At 36.9% G+C, this 23,462-nt stretch overlaps 1 protein-coding gene and 1 long non-coding RNA gene across 2 annotated transcripts in view; both read right to left on the reverse strand.

The window, feature by feature from the left end:
* Positions 1-15,008, reverse strand: part of NRIP1 (nuclear receptor interacting protein 1) — a 49,155-nt gene extending 34,147 nt beyond the window's left edge. The window contains exons 1-2 of the mRNA XM_044749824.2: positions 14,966-15,008; positions 11,611-11,725 (exon numbers count right to left, since the gene is read on the reverse strand). The gene's annotated coding sequence lies outside the window, so the exon portion shown is untranslated. The remainder of the gene's footprint in view (positions 1-11,610; positions 11,726-14,965) is intronic.
* Positions 15,009-15,018: 10 nt separating this feature from the next.
* LOC139040971 (uncharacterized) overlaps positions 15,019-23,462 on the reverse strand; it is a 43,685-nt gene continuing 35,241 nt past the window's right edge. Inside the window, exon 3 of the long non-coding RNA XR_011495347.1 lies at positions 15,019-15,073. This is a non-coding gene — a long non-coding RNA (uncharacterized lncRNA). The remainder of the gene's footprint in view (positions 15,074-23,462) is intronic.

A 23,462-nucleotide genomic window follows, 5' to 3' on the forward strand; every position in this document is an offset into this window, starting at 1 on the left:
CAGTAAGGCTTTCATGGAATACTAATGTACAATCTCTTTTCTTTCTCCTTTGCCTTGACTCCCCAATGCCCGGGTCCCGACCAATACAAGGAGGAGGGCGGTATGTCTGCGGAGATACCCACAACTACTAATCAAGTCTACGTGTCCAAGGGCACAGGATTAAGCTTCCACCAAGCTTGAGTCAGGGTTTGAGAGCAGCTAAACACACGCACAGCACGGCCAAAATTAAACACACACACACAAACACATACACACACCACGCACGTGCCAGGAAAATACAGATGTGTCTACTTTGGTGAACTAATTCATCACACTTTACCAACACTGATCATTTTTTATCTTAGGGGCATAAAATTACCTCCTGTTGAACTGAGGGTTTAGATCCAATAGGACCCAACAACAATCATGTTTTTCCAGAAATGAGAATCATGATCAGTATTCTCTGCATTAAATGGTTCACTGTTTTTAAAACAAGGAGTTTTTCTAAATTTTTCTAAATTAGACTATTCAGTATGGTTTACATGGACTTATTCTTTCAAGTATTAACACAGGGTTAATAGACTCAGCAAGGAGTCTTAAGATTTCCAACTTCAAAAGGTGCTGTAACAGCTCAAGTTCACTTCTTCAAGAAAAGCATGTGTGTCACCAATCACGAAAAGATGTCCAAAAGAGTTGCACTTATCTTGAAGTTTTACATGAAGCATAAACCCAAGTTATTTAAAAAATATTTTCAAGTCTCAAAAACATCTTTAACACTTTAGAATTATGGTAGCATGGCAGTATATTTATCTCATGAATCCAGAGTTGTAAGCTTCCTTTCACTTAAGCATTTTCGCTTGGCTTATTTCTCTTTTCTTCAAAATAGGAAAAGGTACGCCTACCGCTGAGTAGGGTGATGACAGAAGTTGTTCAATATTTTTTAACAACACACATTACATCATTTTAATTTGCCTGCCTTCATTTGCAAACAACTCTTGAAAAGTACTGACAGTCAAAGGGCTGCAAACAGAGCAATAATTAAGAACAGAATACTCTAGATAAATGAAAAAACTTATGAGGCTTCCTAAACCAGCTCTATTTCACGTAAACAACTGTTTTAACACTGCTAAAATACATGTGTCATATTCTGCACTCTTCCTTTTTCTCAAAAAAAAAAACAAAACTCAGCTGGCACAATTAAGAAATCCTACAGCCTTCAATGAAGTATTGCAATAATGTTTAATCGATACTGATGCATTTGTCCTTGACACACTGACCATGTCATCAGGCTACTGTCATGTGATATCATGTCATTTCCCCACCTGGCTGGTGACCTTGTCCTCTAAATGACCTAAAGCTTCCCTCAAGTAGCAGGAGGCCCCTCCCCGCTGTCTCAGCAAGGTCGAATGGGTCAGCGTGTCCTCATCTATAATCCACCACCATTTGTCAGCAGGGAGGCTGGAGGAGGCAGGCTTGCTACAAGGGGAGAATGCCCAATTAGGCAGCTGTCACACAAAGCATAGGCTGCAAAATTATCCCCTGTCAAAAGAAAGAGCAGCTGCGGGTGCCAATTACAGCAACCTTTCAACCCTTTAGGTACTGGAAACTACACAGAAGTAAATGAAGAACAATTAGTGATAACAAATCGATGAATCAGGACAGTAAATTAGAAATTACTAGCAGGTGAGCCTGGGTCATACATGACATAAGGGCATCCCAGACTCCAGGCAAGGGCAGGGACGCAAGAATCACACTACCCGTTTCCTTGCATATAGATTTCCCCTCCAGTGTTTTCTTCTTGCAAATCTAAAATTCTTGAGAATAGCCATAACCGAAAAGTGGATATACCTTTTTAATCTTCATGGAGGACTCAAGTACATTGCTTCTTGACAGGAGGAAAATCCTTCAGAATAATACGTCCAGTTAATTCTCAATTGTTCTTCTTATACAATCCATCATGTTATCCCCTCAAACTTAAATTTAAGTGTGAACCACAAAATCCAAAATATCAGTTCAAATAATCACACTTAAAATATTACCCATTTTCATAAAGGACTTGCCTTTTTTACTTTACTCACACTTACAGGGAAACATCTCTTGAAGAAAGTAACTGGGATGAATTCTGAGAAAACTGGTATGTTAATACGATTATGTTGAAGCTAAATTTCTCTACACGATGTAATTTTGTGCATTGAGAAGTAAGCGCAATGTAAGCTCCTATATACGATATATATAAAGAAAATAGCAACTATGAAATTACTCTCTTAGATTATTCTGCTTTAATCCTGCAGAAGTGGCATGCAATAAGTCTCAAGCATAGAAAGCCAATTCACTTGGACTCTATGCAACTAACGTCTTTGGCAGTGAGCACGCACAGGCAACAGAGGAGGGACAAGACGGGGCAGCAAGCCCCACAAAGGAGAAGGAAGCCAGTATAGCTATTAAGTGATTACAGACAGGGCTTCACTGTGCCTTAAAACAGTCACCTGTGTTCAACAACTTTCTTAAAGTCCATTTTAAACTAAAATTATTTTTTTTCTTAGAAAAAAGCACGTCTTCCTAAACCAATCTTTTGAAAGTTGAGAAGCTGCACGATCAGGGCTGTGATTTCTAAAGCAGCAGTGACAAATTGCTCCACTAGAATTCTCAATCACAAATGGGTAAAACTGAGGAAGCGGCGAGGCAGTAAAAAGTGGTCTATTCCTCCCCCTCTAACACATTCCAACTGCCAGAGGAAAAAGTTGATAATTCCAAGTTCCTGAGTCAAGCCATTTGATAAAACTTCCAGGAGGTAAACGTCATGGGGAGAAAACTTCTCTATTAAAAGTTTATCTGAGAATTTGATTTATAATTACGTTTCACTCTTTTAAAAAAATGGGCATTTATAAATTTTCTTAAGTTCAGAATGCAACCTTCTAAAGTCAGACATCAGGAATTCAAAGAAAGAAATGGCAAGCAGATAGGAAGGAAGGAGTTAACGCCTTTAGAATTCAGCTTCCATCATACATGGGTGACTATCTCTTTAAATAATTTAAATCCTCTCCATCAACTACAAAGCTGTTTTGAAGCCATTTAGCTTTGTTCTTTACATGTGTTCTAATTAAGAGATGACCTTGTCATCACACACACCAGAAATCCGGGATTATTTCCTACAGCAAAAATTCACAGAGCCCCCAAAAAGAGAAAAAGAGGGGAAGAAAGACTTCTACCTCAGCTCCTCACTGAAGGAAGTTGTTGGTTGGCTGAACGCTGAAGCAGTTTCACTGCATAATTTTTTTTTGTTGTTGAATGTCACAGGGCGGGTTAGTGTGACCTTGAGCTGCATCGGCAGCACAGCAAGGGTCGAGATGCCTGCAGGCGCCCTTGTACTGGATTTGCAAGACAAAAACCTTCAAACTGGCTGAAGGACATCTTAAATCTCTTCAAAGGTTTTCCGAACTAATCTGGGCTGCTCTTAGCAGGATCTGTGCCAGTGTGAGAAGCAAAATTAAAAACAAGGTCTTTGACAGGATGTTGTCTCCTCTTAACCCTTCCCAAGCAGAATGGAACAAATCACAAGCGTTCTGGAGAGGTGGTTTACCTAGAAGCATTCTTTCATAACAAATTATGTAAGCAAGCAATCACAGAGGATGGGGCCGCTATGAGTCCTCAAAACTACAGCCTCCCATTGCACTTATTAAAGAATTCAGTCAGTTTTCTCTTGACCATAGTAGTGAATGTAAATTCAGAGCTCTATTTATCTCTCTTTCAGATTTGTAGCACAGTGATAGGGACCAAGGAAGTATTTCCATCAACATTAATCTCTAGAATTTTCTTTTTTTTTTAAAAGAATAACCTTTTAGATCGTTAAGCCACAAACTTCATGGATATTACACATAGCTTATAAAAATTACAACAGGTAAAGAAAATTACATCATATGTTTACTAAATTCCTTATTCCTAACATGATGGATACACTGTTAAAAGGGCAAAAAAATCAGAATAGTGATAGTGAACATAAGCAAAAGAAGATAAAATCATCTCAGTCTTGTTATAAGAAATCAGCAGGAATTTATTGTGGTGTAGTATTTCCAGTGCATGGGTCAAAAAGAGGGGGTACAAATGCCAGCAGAGAGTGTGCGTCTCCCTGGCAATGCTCTTGAAGTTTAATTTAGTAGCTATACCTCTCAAGACATCATCTAGGAGAACGAACAGCTATAACACTTACAATGCAATATCCTAAAGTCAGTGTATCTCCACCTATGAGAGGTTGGTTTGTCATTATTAAGGTCCAATAGGTTGCAAATCATGCCCTTTTTTAACAAAAGGCTGAGTAAATTCAAGATTATGCTGAGTAACAACCACACTTTCACTCACTTGAATTCAGATGTGCTTTCCTGAACGGAGCAGGAAAAGGGTAAAGTAACCCCTAGTAAGTAGATAATACACACAGGAGAGTGAACAGTACATGTGAATTTCTTCTTTAGTCACGGAGCAAAAGAGTATATACTATGCTAAATGCTATGGCTAAAGTCTGTAAAAAGCGCTCTAGGAACAGAGTAGGCAGTAACTAGGTTTTCAGTTCATGTGTGTATGTGCCCTAGGTGGGTGGTCAGTGACAGTTAAAAAAATGAGGAAGGGCTGGCCAGGCAGAAGAGAATGGCAGTCACTCTAGGTTCCAGAAATAGCACTCAAAAGCAGGGAAGAGCTGAGTGCGATGCAGGAAGGGGGTGGTCCAAGGAGACTGGAGGTCAGGCTGGAAAGGCAGTTGGGACCAAGGACTTTGAATCAAGGCCATGCCGAGGAGCTGGCCTTTATCTGGTGGCAATGGAAGGTTTACAGGCAATGGAATGATTAAATGCATGTTCAAAAACAAAAACAAAAGCAGAACCGGGAGGGTTGTGGATGGCTTGTGGGGGAGAAGAAATTGAGAGGAACTAGTGTAGAGAAGAAAACACGGTCGAAAGGCGGCAGCGGTAGGAGGTGAAGAAAAAGACAACTCTGAAAAGCAAGGAAGGCTGGGTTTAAATATTTAGAAATTAATTTGTATAACACAAATAGTGCTATAAAATAGGATATTTTTAATAGCAAATTCATCAAATCAAAAAATGATGAAAATAATTACTGTATCTCAAGCTTAAGTTTGTAAAACACTATGTTCACATGACTTGTACAAAGTTTCAAGAAAACTAAGAACCCCTGGAGAGGTATTTAACAAAGAGTCAGAATCAGATTCTGTTGGAGATTTGAATTTTGTACATTTCAAATAACAATGCTCGTTAAGTATCAGGTGTGGATTTGGCTTATTAAGGCAGCAACGCGTACCTCTTCAGAACAGCGTGAGGGCATATTTCCTTTGGCTGTAAGAGAGAGATGCCTACCTTAAATCATAATGTGGTTGTTGGAGTTAAGAGTTTTATCAAAACTAATGAGAATAAATTTAACTCAGCAAACATTTATTGCGTGTCTATGTTTTGGATACAGAATTAAAAAACAAAAAGTTCCCAACATTCTACCAGCTTCATGCTTCTAGGGCATCACTTACAACGATAAGACCCTAAATTATAGTTCACACCATAAGACCATCACACAACAAAAAGACTGACTAAAAAGAGCATTGAGCCCTCAGTGACTTAAGTCTAACCAGCAGCCATCTTGGTATTCCCATGCAGCCGACAGGTACATAATGCAATTCCAGAACTCTCTGGGAAGACCCAGTCCCCATGTAATTTGAAGAGAGTTGTTAAATACTCTAGAGACTGACTGTCCTGCTAAGACCTCAGAAGGAATTTAACAGAATATCAGCCAAGGTAAGAGGGGAGGGAGTCAAAAAGAACAGGAGTCACTGGGGCCAAGAAACTATCTGCCAGAGGACAGACTACTTTCAGAAAAGGAGAGCCAGCATCAGGGATCAGGTTGAGGGAAGTGGAGGGGAAGGTTAAACAAAGGAGAGGAGAAACAAAGATTCTGAAGGGAAGACTTCTCACTCTCCCTAAGAAGAAACAGACTTTACTCTGTGAAATTACTAAGAAAATGACCAGACCTCCAAACCCTCTGGAGTAAGAAGAATCACCACAGGAGAAGCATTTGGAGGTTCACAAGTCATAAACAAGGCTAGCACTTGAAAGCCAGGGTACTGACAGGGCACAACTAGGAACGACCTTACCAAGTATCCACAAATAAAATGACTTCTCCTTGAGTAAGCATCTCCGTCTTATAGCTGCCAAGCCAACTCTGGTAATAGGTTCCAGTACATTCTATGTCTAGACATTAATAGAATGGTGGGTAATATGATAAGCCTTGCAGATATTTAAAAAAAAAAAACAATTTACTAATCTACAAAGTTAGGTTACAACATTATTGAAATAAAAATAAGGAATATTCTGTTGGCAATTGGACAAGTAAATTCCTGTAAAGCAGCAGTTCTCAAAGTGTGGTCCAGGGACCCCAAGGGTCCTCATGCTCCATTCAGAAGGCATATGAGGTCGAGACTACTTTCATAATATTAAACTATCTGCTTTTTTTCTCTCTCTCTCATGAGTGTACACTGGAGCTGTCCAGAGGCTACATGATATGTGCCACTGCACTGATGGCTAATGAAATGCATCCTTGTATATTCTTGTGTTTTAAAGTTTTTCTCAGTTCAAATTTCTAATATGGTAAATATTGGTTATATGACCCTTGTAAACAAAATTCTCTTATTTTTTAATAAAATAATTTAAGAGTATAACAATAATTTAAGAGCATAAAGGGGTCCTGAGACCAAGAAGTTTGAGAACTGCTGCTGGACTACTGAAGTAGAGTCAAGAAGTGCAATCTTGGTTTTGATCTTCAAAGAAAATCTCTACTTTCTAATTTTTCAAGAATTTACACTATAACTATGCCAGGTAAATACTGTTCTCTGTGCAGAAATATCTCCAAGACCAGATGAGGAAACAAAACAATGACCTTTTTAAAAAGATTAGTAGACTAAAGGAGATATGTACTATCTCCCATCTTTGCACAGTCACTGCTATTCTGAATTTACCATATAAGAAGTAACAAATCCGCACATATTTATGAAGAAGCTGCTACATGTTGAAAGCTGAAGATAGAAAGATAACTAAGTGATAAACCAGCCCTTAATGGGGTCACAATCCTGTCAGGAAAAATTTGATCAGCACCATAGTGAGAAACTACTAAGAAAACTACTAAACTATGTGGAAAAGGCATGGAAGGGCAGACTCTTGGGAAGAAGACAGGTGAACAGGTAGGAGACGCTTTTCTTAGCGAAGACACGTCACAGAGCTGGCCTGTGAATTGACTCCAGCCATGATTAAGGCTTTGCCAATTGGAAAAGCAGCTAAAACACATCCTTTAGACAGTGGGAGGAGTATCGGTCCCAGCAGAGAGGCACAGAGGTGCACAGTATGTTTCAGAAACTTTAACCTACTCAAAGTACAGAAATTGCGAGGCATTCGAAACTTTTACAGAATTTGACCAAGGAATTTGAAAGTCTGTTGAATCTAATGATGAAAGATTTGGACTTACAATTTGTATATCTTTTTCTTAATTTCCAATCTGTTGTAGATGGAAGCTTTTTAAAAATACAATGGAAGTAATTTATTTTAAAAAATGAAGTGAAAACAAACAAAAACTGGTCCTTCACCCCAGATATTTTGAGAAGCTCCGAGAACAAGCTGCAAGATGGCGGGAGGAAGAGTGGCTAGAGCAAGAGATAAAAGCTGAAGCTTTCTAGAAGTCTACACAAGTTATACTACCAGCTATTTTCTAAAGCAGATGCAAAAAACAAAATAAGCGAGGTCTGAAAATGACCAGTATATCCCTAACCCAGAATGGGGAAATTCTAGTTATCTAAATAAAAGGTATAATAAGCTCTACTGTTAGAATCACACTAATTTCAGAGGTGCAACCCATGTGCACATGGTTGAAGGGCAAACATGGTAGAGAATCAAGGAGCATATCAGGCTCGTCACAGTCAATTTAAGTGAAACAGACCAGCGTTTGTGTAAGAAGAGAAAGTGAATTGACACTCTGATCAACACACTTTAAAATTATTTTAATTATTTCACTTGAAAGCTTTCATGGGAGAGAGAAAAACCTGAGTTGAAATGGAGGGTTGGTTTAGTGGTGGATTTTCCTCCAAAAATGATGTTAGTTATATCAACTAAGATATTAAGTAAAAGACGAGGCAAATCAATTCTTTAAAGGCAGCAAATTCAGAAAAAGGTTAATTATATTAATGTTTCCCATTGTAATAGTAAATTAGGACTGATTAAGAGAGGCCTGTTACTTTTCTATGGTCTTTGCGCTATGGGGATCACTGAATTATTTTGCTCTGAAAAGTAGCACAAGCAAATTGGAGTTTTAGGATGATCTGGTAGCTGTGAGAGATGAGAGCAAGGACATAAGTAAGGAGGCGTAGCAGCACGGAGCGCTCCAAACGAGAAATGAACTCTGAACAAGAAGCTGGCTGTGGGAAAGGGAATTAAAGAATGGGTGGAAGCAGTGTTGGAAACTAACAACGCTTCACGTGAGCGGAGCATCCAGATCTTCTCGCCTGGTGGTTCATGAAGTCAGGAAAACAGCAAGGAGAGAGGCCAAGTCAGTTTACTGCAGTTAATCCCAACTAAAGGACTCACTCAGATTCTGGATTGATCTTGGTTTCACCAATACCGTGTTCTCACCGAAAACTTTGTGTTAAACACATTTTCAAAGTGTTATTTCTTAAATTAAAAACATTACTTCGAGAAGTGATTTTTAAAGTTTGGAGAAGGCATTCCATGTAGACAATTAGCCTCACTTTACCAACTGGTAACTCTGTCTGTCAGATCAGCTGAATCACCGGCCACTTTTATCTCTTCACACAGATACTTCTGTATCTGATACAAAAGTTCTAGCACTTAAGACATCTGTTGAAATAGTCATCAACAATTTAATTGAGCTAGAAAAAAATGCATAATAAAGAACTCTTCCCAATGAGAAATCATGAGATATAACAATAAAAATTCCATTTAGTGAGAAAATGAGTATATTCAAGTGTTTAAGCTAAACTGATTTATGGTCAATTATCTAATTCTAACCAAGAGATTCTGCATTTTTTGTACTATTTATAAATATTTATCAAAATTACCTAATAAATGTTACACTCTGAGATAAACAGAGCACAGAAAGTTTTTGGAGTCCTATGAAATACAATAAAGAGTGATTTTATTTTGTTAGTTATATGGGATGACTATTTCTTTCAAAAGAGGGAGCTAACAAGTGAGCAAGGCAAATCTGGCCTCAGACCCCAAAGAGCTTTATAAGCACTTCACACTTTATGTGGTTTGCTTTACATATTTCATCAAGATCTTTTCCTTTGTTTCTAATCACCCATAGGCCTCTCATTCAGGACTTTCCTATCCTTAAAAATATAACATGACTGGGGCCGGCCCAGTGGCGCAGTGGTTAAGTGCACATGTTCCGCTTTGGCAGCCCGGGGTTCACCAGTTCAGATCCCAGGTGCGGACATGGCAGGCGTCCCACATATAAAGTAGAGGAAGGTGGGCACTGATGTTAGCTCAGGGCCAGTCTTCCTCAGCAAAAAGAGGAGGATTGGGGGCAGATGTTAGCTCAGAGCTAATCTTCCTCAAGAAAACAAACAAAAAAGATATATAACATGACTGTTTTCGGAGTGTAGCTGTATGACAGACAAACTATAGGAAAACCTCATGAAATATACTAGTTCAGAGTCTTCAGTTGTATTCTGTTGAATACTAGCTCCTGAGATATATACAAGATCCTCCTGGAGACTGACAGGCCCCTGGCTAACAGAAGGCCTACTGAAAAGATACTATATATTGTGACTCAACTTCCCCAAAATGATGTGACCCCGGGCTTCTCATTCAAACAGAAAAATTGTTTAACTGACATATTTCAAAAAACACACATAACACATTCACTTTTAAAATCCTGAAATATTTAAAACTGTATGTAAATGATATAGATAATCACTAATAATTCATTTTTATATGATTTCAAAGTTGTTCACTGTACATTCTAAATAATCTGTCTTCTTTTCTATCTAAATTATCTGTGTTCTTTTCTATCTGGGAGAAAGATCTAAATTTGATCATTTTTCAAGGACAACTTATTGGCTATGTATATTTACCAGCTGGCTATCCATGATTTATTTATCCAACTGTCATAAGCGGTTGTTGGTTACGTGGCAGAACAGGGTGTTGACAAATTAAGAACAATAAACTAATTATATCTTGCAGGTCACAAAAATACGCATGGTTATAACTTTCATTTTAACAAAAATAAAAGTTGACAAGTGGGGTTCACTATTAACTATGTTTCACCAAATATAAAAGCAGATTTCAGGATATCAAATAGTCATTAACACATAATTATACCTGAATGAAAGAACTCAGTATTTATAAATAAGTCTGAGTGATTTAAAAATATCAATTTAGAGAAAAAAATAATATACGAGCATGTGAAGAATGATTAGCAACCAAATAATTACTAACAATTTTATAGTCTTTTTACTTAATAAATATAATGTTTTAAAGATTTTCTTGCTGAAATTATCAAAAAGGATAAGCAGGGTGATGAAAATAAAAGATAAACAGAATGATTAAAATAACAACTTCATCATTAGGTTTTCTGAATTTAATCAGAACAGCGAAGAAAAAGGAGTTAGTATTATCACCGTGCCAACCATATTCAGGAAAGAACAGATCTGGCTCAAAGTGGCCGTGCCCCTTTTGAAACATCACGGTCCATGAAAACACTGTGCATTTTGGGAGATTCTATCTGTTCTCTCTTCTGACCAGAGTTTTCGGCTTGCAAATTCAAAGTGAACTCTTCACAACTAATTAGCAGCACAATGATCAATCACTGTGTCTCTTCACAGTTCACTTGGAGCAGCGTAAGTCCAAGAGCTTAAGACATGACAAATTCGTTTAGGTTGTAGCTATACTAGAAAACAGGAGTGTTAATCCAAGTAGAATTAACCACTCAGTCATCGCTTTCTGTTGCACTGCCCAGTTACTTGCGTTAATTTAATTAGATTATTCTATTATTTCTCAGAAATGCTAATATACTACTTGCCTTGTAAGAGGCAACCATTTTATATAATTCGAAAAGTAATCATTGACTTTGACTACAATAAATCCACAATAACCAAACATGCTTCTATTTTTCCTCAAAACAATAATTAACTTTTTATCTGAAATCAGATTGCTATTTCAGGTTTTGTATTAACTGTCCATTTTCTCTGGTTTTTGGTAAAAACAAATTAAGTATCATCAACACAAATACTATTTCTTATTTCAAGTTTCCCAATGCCTCTCTCCAGGAGTAATCCACACCTTTGAATTCTCAAGAATATTTTTTGTGTCTTTCTTACGGCATTTAACCGCTTTCTACTGTTTGATTAAATATTACCATATTTATCCTTTCCTTGTAAGTTCCTTAGCTATAGAATTGTATCTCATTCACTTTTTTAAAAAACCATATTGCCTAAATGAAATACTGTGCGTAAATAAAACTCAAAATACAAATCTAGTGATTACAAGCTAATTTATAGCTAAGAAAGGATTGTCTAAAATATATTAAAATCACAATGATTAAAACTTAAGAACTCAGGAAAAATTATCTCACCCTCTATCTCCAAAATTTGAGTCTCTGATTTCTGAGAAAGGAAATTGAGAGGGCTGTTGAAAAGTCGCTCTGATGTCATCTAGAGTCTTCGGGTTGCCCGCTCCTCCTTCAGCATCTTAAGAAGAGGAAAAGGATAGTTTGGCATATATTCCAAATCAGATTCTAGAATATCTTTCGTGAAGTTCTATAAACTTTTCCCAATACCTTCTCTTGCTCAAATTCAATGTAGCAGAAGTCATTTGACAGCGAGACATGGATTGTTTATGAAATATCAATTGTTCATTAAAGGAAAGAGAGATTTTTGCTTTCTAGACAATATATTTACTTAATAAAAGCAGTTCTTAAAAAAAAAACTGTGAGAAAGATATATAGTTGCTAGGATGCACTTATTAACCTTGTTAATTTCAAATTTCTGTCAAATTAATTCAACTAAGTTATATCTAAAACTTCTAAATTCTCCAATAAGTATACTTCCAAAAAAGGAAAAAAAAGAAGAAAAAAATAGGTACAGTTTCTTTCATATTAAGCCTTTTCTGTTTCAAAATACCACCTACGTAACCATTTCAGCACAAAATGCGTAATGTTCACAGAAAGACTTGTACACCAACGTCCAAAGCAGCTTTATTGTTAATAGCCAAAATCTGGAAACAACTCAAATGCCTATGAATAGGTGAATAAATTATGATATATCCATACAATGGAATATTTACTACTCAGCAACAAAGAAAGATACACTATTGATATAAACAACAACATGGGTGAATTTCAAAAGGATTATGCTGAGTACAAGAAGCCAGACAAAAAAGAACACACAGTGTGTGATTCTATTTGCATAAAATTATAGAAAATGCATATTAATCTACAGGGAGAGGAAACAGACCAGTGGTTGCCGGGGGATGGAAGGGGAGGAGGGTGCAGGAAGCAGGGATTACAAAAAGGCATTATCTTAATTGTGTTTCATGGGTGTACACGTATGTCAAAACTTATCAAATTGTACCCCTTAAATATGTACAGTTTATTATATGTCAATTATACCTCAATAAAGCTGCGAAAAAAATAAAATTTCTTAAAACGTTATATGCCTCAATGTAGCATTCCAAGCCTAGGATTTATCCTAATGAAAAAAAAAGAGAATCATTATATACATTATTTATTTCTAATAGTAAAAAATTTAAAAAACAGCATTAAATGTCAAAATAAAAAGTTTGGGACTAGTTAAATAAATTCTGATATATTACATGATGGGATACTATGTAGCCATTAAAATATTATTTAAAAAAGTATAGCATATCATTCCATACAACTTATTACGTATTATTAAGTGATAAAAACAGGAAATAGAACACTGGTCAGTATAATTGAACATATATATGTTCAGTATAACTGAATTTTTGTTTCAAAGGTATACAAAATAAATGTAGCAATTACTTCTACATTTAGAGGTAATTTTTATTCTTTGTGGTGACTTATATTTTCTAGTTTCTTTACAATAAACATGTATTACTTTTTTAATAAATAAAACAAATTAAAAGATGAAAGTAGCAACAGTCCACAACTGTCCACTCCCTAGTACAAGTATAGGAGAAATACTCCTGGGGGTGTTGCACATTACAGAGTCCTGGGCTGTCACGTCACCCCACCAGCGACCTACCAAACTGCAGTGAGAAAAGGGCAGGTCCGACAGGATGAACCGGAGAAATAATTAGTAAGCTACATGCTTTACCAGTGACAAAGCGCTTTCATGGACATGACCTCATTTGAGTTTCATAACTCAGTGAAATGAGCAGGGAAGGCATTATCCCATTTTACGGAAGAGAAACAGACAATGAGAAGGGCTGGTTAAGGGTCATGCCCCAAAATTAGAGATCTTGGAATCAGATTGGACCTTGACTAGAAATTCTGATAGGAATTCTAACAGGAGTAGGGAACAACCTCTTTTCCTGATTATTTTTAACTAGAAGGCAGTAATTTACACAGGAACTTAAAAATAACCGCATTTGCAATCATATGTATTCCTATTAGAATGTGCCAGGGACTTGGGAACTTCCTAAATCCCCAGTCCCCTCCTCAGAATCTATACCCAAGGCAATCTTGCTCCTTCTCAAAATTACCTATTAAACCACTGAAATTCAAGTAGAATTTAATTGTTCAGTTTCAATTACATTTCTTTCCTTCTTGAAAAATAAACAAGTATAACCTTTTATTTTAAGTTGGAAAAAGAAAGTAACCATAACTATATTTACGAATGCTACAAATAGTGACCCACAAGTTGATGTCAAAAGATCTAACTGAATGGTACTTTAAAATACCACCTTTTGGGCCTAATCTTTTTTTGGTACACGTGCAGACAAGAAAGATTCTCCAGACACGACACTTTCATGAAGAAAATGACCAACTCCTGACAAGAGGAAAAGCAAACCTCTTCAGAGGAACATTACTAATGCACGTGTCAGGAACAGCTGGTGAGGGCTGAAGCATGAACCCTCACATCCCCTGCTCTTAGCAAGACTCCCAGGATGTGAGAGATTTAAAAGGTAAAGAGAGCTCTCAGGTACAGGCCTGTTACTGTGTGTCAGACACTGCGCTAGCCCTTTGATTCATGAAGTTTAAAATAACCCTCTGTGATGACTATTCTCACCCCCATTTTATAGATGAGGAAACTGAGTGTAAGCTACCCCAAATCACAAAATTAATAAGAGCTTAGAACGGAACTCAAACTCTGGCATGTTTTACTTGAAACAAAGACGAGGCCTTGGCAATTCTCTGGAACATAAATCCTGACTTTTCTGTAGTATTACCCGCCTACAATGGTCTCAATTCAAGTAGAGTGAAACCTGTGGTAACGGTACATGAAGTTCACGGGTCTACATTTTCCACGTAAAGAGTTAAAAATATCCAGAGCTCGCAATTTTTGTCTGGTATTTTGCCATGTTCTAGAATTATTTGTTTTAATGGTTGGTCTCTATTAAAGCATTGTTTTAACCCTTTTGAGCTAAACATATGAGCACATGAAAGATAAATTAAAAGAATATTTAAAAAATTAGCAAAAGATAATATAAAAAACTACTCTCACAGATGAATATTTAAAAATTGTCTTATATTAATAAATGGGCAAATTAGCCTTAAATCCAAGTCAATGACCAGCATGTGCCAGATGTGTTCTGAATCGTGAAGACAGAAAGCACGTTTACGAATAAGAAAACATTTAAATCACTTGGTTACAATTATATTGTGGAATATTATGCATTAAAATATATGTTTTCAAAGAATATTTAATGACAGACATGGCAAAATGATCAGAACATGATGCTAAGAAAGCAAGATACTAAGCTATACATTTGTTAGATGAACCAACCTTAGGGGCGAAGCACTGTCTCTTGTGTGGGCATCAAAAGGTGAACGAGACGAGGCATTGGAAGTGCTGAGCTGCTTTCACGTTCCTCGCATGCTGAGGGCCTTCAGGCTGTGGAGATACCAGCTTAAACGTCACTTCCTCAGAGGAGCATTTCCTCACCACTTTATGTAAAGTAGCTTCCTCTCTACCTCTTACTTTATTTAAACTCTTTAATTATGTTATTTGTTCTCTGTTTCCTTGATTTTTTTATTTGCATCTACTGAGATACTCATGGGCTTCTGGTCCTGTATTATATTCATAAGGTCTATTACATTAGTTGATTGTTTCCACGTGAAAACAATTCTTCCTTTCTGGGACAAGCGTCCACAGTGAGCACCATACTTAATGGTGAAAGACTGAACGGTCTCTCCTCCAACCCTGGGAGAAAGGCAGGGACGCCTGTCCTAGCCACCACTACTCACACTGTACCAGCGAGTCTACTCACTGCCATCGGGAAGAAATATAAACACACAGAGACTGGAAAAGAAGTTAAAACTGTCCTTCTTTGCAGGCAACATTATGTTGTATGTAGATAATTCTAAGGAGTCTAAAAAAAGCTACTAAAATGACTAAGAAAGGTAAGAAAGGTTGTAGGATCCAAGATCCATATACAGAAATTAATTGCATTTCTATATACTAGAAATAAATAATCCAAAAGTGAAATTTAAAAAATTCCACTCACAATAGTAGCAAAAAGAATAAGCGACTTAAGAGGAAATTTAACAAAAGAAGTGCAAAACCTGTATACTAAAAACTACAAAACATTGTTGAGAAATTTAAAAAGATCCAAATAAAGGAAGATACGTTCCACGTTCATGGATTGGAAGACTCAATATTGTTAAGATGGCAATTATCCCCAAATTGATCTATCAAAATCCCATCATGCTTTTTTACGTAGAAATTGATCCTAAGATATATATGAAAGTACAAAGGACCCAGACTATTCAAAACAATTTTGGAAAAGAGATTAAAATTGCAGGACTTAAACTATCTATTTTCAAAACTTACTATAAAGCCATAATAACCAACACAGTGTGATACTGGCACAGAGATAAACACACAGATAATGAAATAGGATAGAGAGCCCAGAATAAACACATTCATGGTCATTCAATTTTCTGTTTTTTTTCTTTCTGTTTTTTGTCCCCAAATCCCCCAAGTATATAGTTGTATATTCTAGTTGCAGGTCCTTCTAGTTGTGGCACGTGGGATGCCACTGCAATGTTGTCTGATGAGCCGTGCCATGTCCTCACCCAGGATCCGAACCAGTGGAACCCTGGGCCACCGAGGCAAAGCGCAAGAACTTAACCGCTCGGCCACGGGGCTGGCCCCCTATCATTCGATTTTCAACAAATGTGTTACAGCAATTCAATGGTACAGCAATAAATGGTGTTGAAACAGGTGGACATTCACATGCAAAAATAAATAAATGTAAACCTTTCTCTCAAAACATACAAAAACAATAACTCGGAATGGATCATAATTCAAATTGTAAGAACTGAAACTACAAAACTTCTGAAAGAAGGCATAGGAAAAAGTGTTGTGGCCTTAGGTTAGGAGAAGATTTCTTAAATATGACAACAAAAGTACAATCCATTAGAAAAAAAGGAAAAATTCGACTTCATCAAATTCTTCAAAAGACATAATTTAGATAAAAGACAAGCCCCCAGAATAGGAGAAAATAACTGCAAATCATATACATGATAAATAAATGGTATCAAGCATATTAAATCCTCAGACCTCAAGAAAAAGAAGATAATCCACTTTTTAAAAATGGACTAAAGATTTGAAGACATTTCACCAAAGACCCATGAATATTTAATAAAGATGCTCATCATTATTACCTATTAGAGAAATGCAAATAAAACCACAATGAGATTCCACTACGCATCCACTAGAATGATTTTTTTTTAAAGACTAAAAATTTCAAAGGTTGAGGAGGACAGGCAGAAATTGAAACCCTCGTACATTGCCTGATGAGAATGTAAAATGGTATATACACTTTGGAAAAGAGTTTGGCAGTTTCTTAAAAAGTTAAACATGGGGCCAGCCCAGTGGTGTAGTGGTTAAGTTTGTGGGCTCTGCTTCAGTGACCCAGGGTTCGTGGGTTTAGATCCTGGGCACGGACCTAGCACCACTCATCAAGCCATGCTGTGGAGGCATCCCACATAAAACACAAGAAGAGCGGCAAAGATGTTAGCTCAGTGACAATGTTTCTCAAGCAAAAAGAGGAAGACTGCCAACAGACGTTAGCTCAGGGCCAATCTTCCTCACACACACACAAAAAACAAAAAAAAAGGAAAGAGTTAAACATTCACTTATACACTTAACCATATGACACAGCGATTTCTCTCCTGGATATCTGACCAAGAGAAATGAAAATACATGTCCACACAAAACTTGTATGAAAATGATCCTAGTAGCATCAATTACAATAGCCAAAAGCTGTAAACAATCCAAATATCCATCAACTAATGAAAAGATAAGCATAAAGTGACAACTAAAAAAAAGAAATGAACTAATAATTCACTCACAAGGATGACCCTCAGAAACATAATGCTTTGTGAAAGAAGCTAGATACAGAAGACTCTATTTGGAGGATTCAATTTATATATGAAATGTCTAGAAAAGCCAAAATTACAGGGAGACAAAGCAGATCATTTCCTAGGACAGGAGAAGGAAGCAGAAATTGACTGCAATGAGCATGAAGGAACTCTTTGGAGCGACGAAAATGTTCTAAAACTAGACTGTGGTGATGGTTGCACATTTGAATAAGCTGACTCAAAATCATTAAACTGAACACTTACAATGGGTGAAGTGTATGGTATGTAAATTATACCTCAATAAGGCTGTAAAAAAATTTTAAAAAGATATACTCTTTACAGAACCATAAAAGTTGCTTTAAAATGAATCCGATCTAAAATAAGTTGTCATTTCTCTCTATTTAAAATAATAATCATAAGGTAAGATAAGCCTAATGTATAACAATTACTCTTTGGAGAATGCAAAGTAGACTTAAGATGACTATTCACCTGTCATGTGCTGCTGGTGGAAATGTAAAATGGTACAACTGCTAAGGAAAACAGTTTGGCAGTTGCTTAAAAAGTTAACCACAGAGTTAACTTATGACCCAGAAATTCTTATTCCTAAGAATAAACAGGAGGGAAATGAAAATTTACATCTGTGCAAAAATCTATATAGGCATGCTCATAACAGTTATTATTCATAACAGCCAAAGATTGGAAACAACCTAAGTGTCCATCGACTGATGAAGGGGTAAAAAAATGTGATATATCTAGTACAATGGAATATTATTCAGCCCTAAAATGTACATCAGAATGTAGCAGTACATGCTACAACAGAACCTTGAAAATTATCACGCTGAGTGAAAGAAGCCAGTCACACAAAACCATGCATTGTATGATTTCATTTATGTGAAATGTCCAGAATGGGCGAAGTCAGAGACAGAAAATAGATTAGTAGTTGTGTAGGGCTGGGGGTGGGGGAGGATGAGAATGGGGAGTGACTGCTAATGGGTATGGGTTTCCTTTTCAGGGTCATAAAAACGTTCAAAAATTAGATGGTAGTATTGGTTGCACACCTGTGTGACCATAAAGAACACTTCAAACAGGTGAATTTTATTGTATGTGAAATATATCTCAATAAAGCTGTAAAAAAAAAAGTGACTATTCGGGGCTGGCCCCGTGGCCGAGTGGTTAAGTTCGCGCGCTCCGCTGCAGGTGGCCCAGTGCTTCGTTAGTTCGAATCCTGGGCGCGGACATGGCACTGCTCATCAGACCACGCTGAGGCAGCGTCCCACATACCACAACTAGAAGGACCCACAACGAAGAATACACAACTATGTACCGGGGGGCTTTGGGGAGAAAAAGGAAAAAAATAAAATCTTTAAAAAAAAAAAAAGTGACTATTCATCCAGTATTTACTAAAACACTGAAAGTAATTTCAGCATGAAACCTGGACTTCTAATCTTACCTATTTGCTTTTGAGCATGTCTCACATTTATCTGAACAGGTTTGTTAGTATCAATTCATTGTGGTTAAATATAAATCACTTTTTAAAAATCAACTGTATTTTTACATGCCAGTAACAAACAGAAAATAGCATTTTAAAAATATCCAACAACAAAAAGTACCTAATGAATAAAAGCAGCAACTTGCAAATACTGTGAGTTCTATATGGAGAAAATATAGTGGAAGACACTAAATACAACCTACATAAATGGGATGACATACCGTGTTCATGATAGAAAGACTCAATATCATAAAATGACAATTCTCCCTAAATTGAAAGCATACATTTAATGCAATGCCAATAGAAATCCAAAAGGTTTTATAAGTCGATTCTAAAGTATACAAAGGAGAAGTAAAAGCCCATAACAGACAAGTCACTCAACCAAAAAAGAATACAGTAGGGACCTTGCCCTCCCTATGCTGAGACCAATTCTAAAGCTGCACCAAGGAAGTCAGCCTACTCTTGGACAAGAGAAACTGTCTGCTGGAGAAGAGACAGACCTTCACATATAAGGAGAGCGATGTTGACAAAAGTGGCGCTGCAGATCGCTGGGGAAAGGAGGAATCATTCAATAGTGCTGACACAACTCGTTATTTATTTGGGGGATAAAAAAGAAACTGGGTCCTCACTGTATAACATATAAAAAATAAATTCCAGAGGGATTAAAGTTTTAAGTAGAGAAGGCAAGCTTTTAATATTCTAAAAATAAACTATAAGAGAATATCTTCATGAAGTCAGAGTAGGGAAGGCTTTCTTAAGACACAGAAAGGGCTAACCATTAAGCATATGATTAGTAAATTCAACTACATTATAATCAAAAACTTATATTCATCAACAAAGACAACAAAGACAAATGAAAAGATGAACTACAACACGACAAAGCACATTGCCAAAAGAGATTTTGATATCCAGAATGTGTGTGTGTGTACCCCATAACATTTGAATTAAAAATGGGCAAAACGCAGAGGGGCATTCTGTCAGAGCCCGAGCAGGATGAGGGGGTGTCCACAGAGGAGCGGAGGGAGTCAGAGCCCAAGCTCTGGAAGGGAGGTTTGGGGGCAGCAGGACCCTGCACAGCAGTGGTCCAATACTGGGTGTCATTGCCCACACAGGGGCAGGAGGGTGCCCACAGAAAGATGCACCAAGCTGTGCAATGGAGGAGTCCAAGCAGAGTGGGGAGGCCTTCTATGTGAAAGGTCTTTGAAGCCCAAACAGAATTTGGGGGAGGGGTGCAATGGATATGGTGGATTGACTACAGATAGTGAGACTGCTCAAATAAGTAAATTTGGGTTAATGGTAAGCAAGTTTCTCACTGTTAGAGAAGGAGGTACAAAAAAGGGAGAAAATGTGATTTAACTCCAGGGTGGGAGGGAAACTGGAGGTAGCAGTATGACCGACGAAGGACACCTCGAAAGAAGACAGAAGCCAACTTGAAAGGGATCCTGCTGGCTAATTCAGGGCAAGATGAGCATCAAAATAAGTAACAGTAGTAATGGATTATAGGTCAGTGAATAAAATACGGAATCATGAACTCACACTGATACAAATAAATCAATTAATTAAAGTTTGATCAGGAAGGAGATATGTACACAGTTTCAAAGCACTTCCACACAAAATAATCATTAATTACAGAGGGCAAATGAGTACTTTCACAGTAGAGAAACCTGACAAACACCATCTTAATCAAGCAATCCAAATGAATAGCAAGAATAATGGGCCAAAATGAAAATTGTGTGCCACCTGACAAAACACAAAGATAAGACAGCATAATGTCTCTGCCATTCCTCCCAAATTTCATAACTTGTATCTAATCATTAGGAAACAGCAGACAAACCTAAAGGAAAGCACAGTCTACAAAATAACTGGCTTCTATAGTCTTCAAAAGTGCCAAGGTCTTTAACGTCAAACAAAGACTGAAGAACTGTTCCAGTTTTAAGGAGACTAAAAAGACATGACAAGTAAAAAGCAAGGCGTGATGCTAAACTGGATCCTTTTGCTATAAAGGACGTTACTGGGACGACCTGTAAAAATTGAACGAGATCTGAGGATCAGATGATAGTAATGCATCAATGTTAATTTCCTGATTTTGATGGTTTTATTCTGGTTTATGGGACAACGTCCTTGTTTGTAGAAAACATACACTCGTTTATTCATGGGTGATGGGGCATCAAATCAAATCTTCAGAAGAAAACCATTTCCTCTTCATTGTACTTGCAACTTTTCTATAAGTGTGTTATTCAAAAATTTAAAAATACAAAAAAGAAATGCACTTAATGCATATTTTAAGTACGTAATGGACAAAATTTTAAGTACGTAATGGACAAAAGACATAAGCAAGCATTTTGTGAAGAAAAATACCAATACCACAATGAAAGCAATACCATGAAAGAATAATCACATGAAAAGATGTTCAACCTCATGAGCAATCACAGATAAGCAAATTAAGACCACAGTAAGATGCCAATTTGCAGCCACTATTTGGGAAAAGTTAAGAAGCCTGACATTTCCAAATTTTGGCAATGATTTGGCTCAATGGCAGCTTCTGATATATTACTAGTGGAAAATAAACTGGTCCAACGACTTTGGAAAACAATCTGGCATTATCTCATAGAATTGAACATTCCTACACTTCTACTCTTAGAAGTGTATCCTAGAGTCTTGCACATGTGCACCAGAACACACATAAAAGAAAGTGGACATTAGCAATGCTTGTAATAGCTATATATACAGTATATATACACACAGATACCTGTATTAATGTACAGATATATTATCAAAAATAAATAAAACAAGCAAACAAAAACATCCAGCAACAACCCAGATGTCTACCAGTAAGACAGTAAATAAGTTTATACAATGGACTATTACTCAGCAGTGAAATAAACCACTACATATAACAATATAAATAAATTTCAAAAAACCACAATGAATGAAAAAAGCAAGTCTCAGAAGACTACATAAAGCTACCATTTTTACAAAACTCAAAAAAGTAAAATGAAACAGCAGATTTTTTAAAGATCCATGTGATAAAACCAGTATTACTAAAAAGAAAGCAAATGATTAATACAGAATTGAAGAGTGCTGGGGGTCAGGAGGGCAGTAGGGGCAGAGATACAGGCGAGGCGAGGCACATGCTGAGAGACTCGGGTTTCTGAGTAAAGTTCTGGCGCCATGTTGGTTGCTGGGTTCTTGGGAGATCATTTTAATACTGTGCTTCATAATTTAAATTTATTCTTGTAGACATAAAAATAAGCTGCTATATTGTGGCAAATCAGAGTTTTACATTGACAAGAATCTTGTTGAGGTATGCATCTTAATAATTTGCACTAATGAACAATGTTAACCACGAGGCAAGAGATTTTCCTAACTCCTTTTTTAAAAACAAAAACAGGGGCTGGCCCCACGTGGCTGAGTGGTTCAAGTTCCACACGCTCCACTTTGGTCACCCAGGATCGCAGCTTCGGATCCCCAGTGTGGACCTACTCCACCCATCAGCCATGCTGTGGAGGCATCCCACATACAAAAAATAGAGGAAGATGGGCACAGATGTTAGCTCAGGGCCAATCTTCCTCAAGGTAAAAAAAAAAAAAAAAAGAGGAAGATTGGGAATGGATGTTAGCTCAGGGCAAATCTACCTCCCCCAAAAGAAGCAAAAACAAAAACAAAGGAGTCTACAAAGAGATACACACAAGAACTTGAAAATAGACTTGCAGATAAAAACTTATGGCTTGGTCAATCAAGGAATGAGGCTAATTCAGAACTACCATCAATTTGGACTCAAATAAAACTAAGCATAAATGCTTCCTTAATTACTGCAAATTTGCAGAACTCTCTCATGGGAGATGGTCATTTTGTGAAAATTACTTAACATGAGAAACAGGCAAACTGAAGTAATTCCATATACTTCAGGTTGTGAACAAACAGTGTTTCCCCTCTAAACATAAACACTTCCCCTCATTGGTTATATAGACCAGTGGTCATATATTTATCCTGATTGGCCAAACATGTGATGAGAAAAGCCTAACTCATCTTAAAGAGAAAGATCTCTCTGCCTAATAAATAATTCCTTGAATTTATTATACAGTACTTTTATCTGACAGATATAATTCAATTTCTCAACAACCCTGCATTATAGGTAGGGCACATCTTATCAAGCAACACCTACTTTATGTAGCACAATATTTTAAAAATTTTAAAGTAAGTTAGAAATGTTACTGATGTTCTAAGCCAGATTTTCTATCTACATATTTCTTGAGAAGTTACCATATGAAAGGTACTTTGCAAGGTGCTTCTTAGATTTTACATGATGCACACAGACTGAAAATCTTAGCTATGTGCTGCACCCTTATTAAATGCAAACAAGTACAACAATCTGGTTAAAAGGCATCTTGGACTAATTCCTCTTCAAAAGAAAAGCCACTCATCT

This window comes from Equus asinus, chromosome 18, assembly GCF_041296235.1.
Source record: "Equus asinus isolate D_3611 breed Donkey chromosome 18, EquAss-T2T_v2, whole genome shotgun sequence".
In the NCBI taxonomy this organism is placed as follows: domain Eukaryota; kingdom Metazoa; phylum Chordata; class Mammalia; order Perissodactyla; family Equidae; genus Equus; species Equus asinus.